This window comes from Euprymna scolopes, chromosome 4 (genome assembly GCF_053919585.1).
Source record: "Euprymna scolopes isolate OS-2025 chromosome 4, ASM5391958v1, whole genome shotgun sequence".
Taxonomy (NCBI): Eukaryota; Metazoa; Mollusca; class Cephalopoda; order Sepiida; family Sepiolidae; genus Euprymna; species Euprymna scolopes.
Genome location: NC_136485.1, coordinates 142846421 through 142850695, shown reverse-complemented (window position 1 = coordinate 142850695; position 4275 = coordinate 142846421).

The following is a 4275-nucleotide window of genomic DNA, read 5'->3' as shown; positions in this document are numbered from 1 at the left end:
ATATATACTAGCATTTCAGCCCGGCTTTGCCCGGGTGTTTTGAGGTGTACGCTTAGCAAAACAAAAAAAAAGTCAATTTTTTTTAATTTGACCCCTATTATGACCCCTTAAAATTTATAGTTTCGGGCTTAAATCACTTTATTAAGTTAGATCCAGGTTCAAGAAACCTATATCTAAAATTTCAAGTGTCTAGACCCAAAATTGTCGGAGGAGTTTGGTAGAGTTCGTAAAGGCCAAATCGTTGAAATTTGACCCCTTAACAGCGAAATTTCTGGCTGACACCCGTCACATCGATTTTCCCAAATCTCAGTACCCGGTATTTCAAATTTCGAGTCTATAGACTAAAAATTGACAGAGTTATAGCGTAGGGAAATGTACACAGACCGACAGACAGACAGACACGTTCACTTTTATATATATATATATATATATATATATATATATATATATATATATATATACATATATATATATATATACCATGGCGTGTAATAAGTAATGCCCCAGACCCACTTCCCATAGCAGTAGAGCAACGAAACTTTATTAGTCTTTCTCTACATAGGAACCACCCAGAGTTATGCATTTCTCCTATCGTTTGATGCAGCCCTGGAGACCGTTTTTGTAAAACACCCCAGGTTGGTCCTCCAACCCCGACGTGTCTTCAGAAATCAAGGCTACGTCATCTGGGAAACGCTTTCCTTTCAAAAATAACTTCATGGCTGGGAAGAGGTGACAGTCAGCGGGTGCAAGGTCAGGAGAGTAGACAGGATGGGGAAGGGTTTCATAACCACGCGCCCGTGCTTCTGATCTGGCGACATGCGATTTGAGGACCGGAGCGTTGTCCTGCAGGAGGAGGGTCCCTTTGCTGATCTTGCCCCCCTCTTGATTTTGATAGCTTCCCTTAATTTCCTCAAAAGTGAAGCATAATAGGCTCCTTTAATTGTGGTACTCTTTGCCAGGAAATCTGTCATCACTACTCCGTCCTGGTCCCAGAAGACTGTGAGCATAACCTTGCCAGCAGAGGGCTGCACGCTTGCCTTCTTTGGAGGTGGTCAATCCAAGTGCTTCCACTGCATTGTATGGGATTTGGTATCTGGATCATAGTGATGGGCCCAAATTTCCTCCTGTGTACTCAATCTTTTGAAAAACTTTGACTCATCTTCTTGGCACATCTCACAATTCAGCCTCGAGCACTCGAGGCGTAATCGCTTCTGGAATGGTTTGACCAACCTGAGAATCCATCTGGCAGACACCTTATGCATATGCAAATGGTCATGAATGATAGTTTCCACATACCCTGTACTAATCCTGACATCCTGGGCTATTTGGCGAAGAGTAATGCGAAAATCTTCCAAAATGGCAGCCTCAACTTGACGGGCAGATGCCTCATCAATGGTAGAAGGGGAGCGACCAGGTCTGGGAGCTGTTTCCACAGACTTCCGGTCATGTTTGAATTCACGATGCCAGCGTTTTACACGGTCATATGATGGGGCATTATCGCCATCAGTTTCTTTTATTTCATCAAAAGTCTTCTGTGGTGTGCGTCCTTTCAAATAAAAAAACCTGGATCACTGCTCGACATTCAACAGGCTCCATTTCACACCTGACTCAGTTCAAACACCTGTAAAACAGAAACCACAATTAGTTCAGAGGAGTAATTTCCACATAACCCGTAGAGATATAAATCATTGCACATGCAAAATTTCAGCCAGATCAGAAAACTGGAAGGTTTTCAAGGACATCATTTATTGCACGCCCCTCGGATATATATATATATATATATATATATATATATATATATATATATTTATACACATATATATGTATATATATCATTATATGTATACATATATATGTATAGAAATAATAAATATATATATATATATATATATATATATATATATATATTCGGCGTTGCGCGGTCGTAATATGTTGCCGGGTTGAGGGTTTAGTCACGTACTATTTAAAATAAAGCAAATATCGTATTTTGCGATTTTCTTGTATGTGGACTATATATTGGTGTTTTTTTAAGGATAAAACACACCCATTTTGATTAATGAATATCAAGCAGGAAATAATATCCATAGTTTAATAAATAAACGCACTTTCGTCTTACAAACGCAGTTGATCACGGCTAATAATAATTGAAAACAAATAGTATATATAAATTAAAAATAAATTGAATAAATCAAATTTAAATAATATTTATAAACAAAACAATTAAAACTAATCTGTAAATAATAACTATCAATATAAATATAAAAATAAATCTTCTTTAATGTAATATGCAAATTAGTTAACGTCTTTAATGTAGACTATTATATAATTTCTAAATAACGACCATTTTTTTTAAAATTATAATGAATTTTAAAAAAAATATAAAAAAGTGAAAAAGCCAACTAGCCGGTTTCGCTTCTTGCCCAATAGAGCTAATTTGAAGAAATATAAAGTTTATATATATATATATATATATATATATATATATATATATATATATATATATATATATATATATATGCAAAAGAAATTAGAAATATGGTGGGGAACACAAATATAAAATTGAACACAAAGAATTCGATGGGAAAAATTAATATGGAAATATTCAAATAGAGACGATATTAAGTCTTGAAATAATATATTTTTGCTTTTAAAGAGAAGGTCAAAATGGTTTCTTGGATTTTCATATGCAATAATGTGTGTGACTTGCTGACAAGGTAGAACAAGTCCACACTAAACCTGGAAGTAAAACACAGCAATATATCAGATGCTAGCACGTAACCGAACCATATGTGTTATGCAAAACGTCTGAAGGTGAAAAGTTTGCATGACGAAACCTTTGCTGGAATATGTTGTTTTATTTGAGAAGCCAATCTTTGCGACGTCCACCTAACGTATTTCTAGCCACAAATACATTTAAATAAATATACAATGGAATTATTATGATGTGGGAAGGGCGTCTTTTCTGATTTATGATAGCATAGCCCTAGTAGAAAAAAAGCGCGATTATTCGAGACAAAATAACACAGTCGAACGGTCAGTGTAATTTGTTTGGCGAACCGGTCACAAATATGTTCTAGACAAGATAAGCGAACTTACATCGAACATTTGTCAACTGTAATTTTTGTGATTTTATAAAAATTAGAAACTCTGTGTTCTATTGTGGATCCCACAATGTCTAAAGGATAACCATTTTTACACAGATTCCTAATAATAAATTTTAACTCATCATTCAGGTAGACGAATTGAAACAATACCGAGATAAACAGAGAGCACATCTAGCACCTGGGATTCCCAAACGTCCACCCACTGTGGTACTGACCAGGTTCTGTGTTGGTTACTTTCGGTGATCTAACTAGGAGCAAATGTGTCAACTTAATTTTGCCGTATATAGTATTGCCAATGTTCAATACAAACACATAAAGAACATGATTTACGTGGATTAATATCAAAGGAAAGCTACAGAATAAACCGTTTATGCAATTCAAAATTATACAAATAAATTCAGCAAATATCAATTATAATTAAAAGAATTGGTCTATTAATTTCATGCTAGCGGTACCTGTAGAAATTTTACAGGGGTCTCATACATATGCAATATATTGAAGTTCTCATTCTGTAGATGTTCAGTGTAAATGGAGACGCTCTGATATTATTGTAGTTTTTTTTGTTAAAATTGAAAAAATATTAATCAAAGCCCGGTCGTAAAGTACGCTTAGATATTATATTTTAATTCTGGCAGATTTCATGTGTATTATTATAGAATCAATGTTCTATCGATTTTTATATGTTATAAAGGTGCGATTTAAAAATAAAAAAAATACATCCATATGACTTGGGTGCATTAGCTTGAATCAAAACCGAAAAAAAACCTTATGAATATATATATATATATATATATATATATATATATATATATATATATATATATAACTTAAATTCATTCAGTCATAATAAAAACCGAAACCAACACTTATGAAGAATTCTTGATAAAATTATTTATAAAAAAAATAGATGATTTAAGTGCCATCATCTATAGTCGAAACCGAAAACAAAACTTATGATGAATTCTTGGTAAAATTATTTATGACAAGAAATAGAAGAACATAACAATTAAACGACCCGGATATAAGCGTGACACACAAAAGAACACACACGCTATCGTATTAATATAAAGATGTTGGATCAAATAATTGTGTTCCTTCCCCCAATAAGAAGTTATCACTTTACAAAAAAACACCATTTTAAAAAATTATATTCATCTAATAAAATATTTCT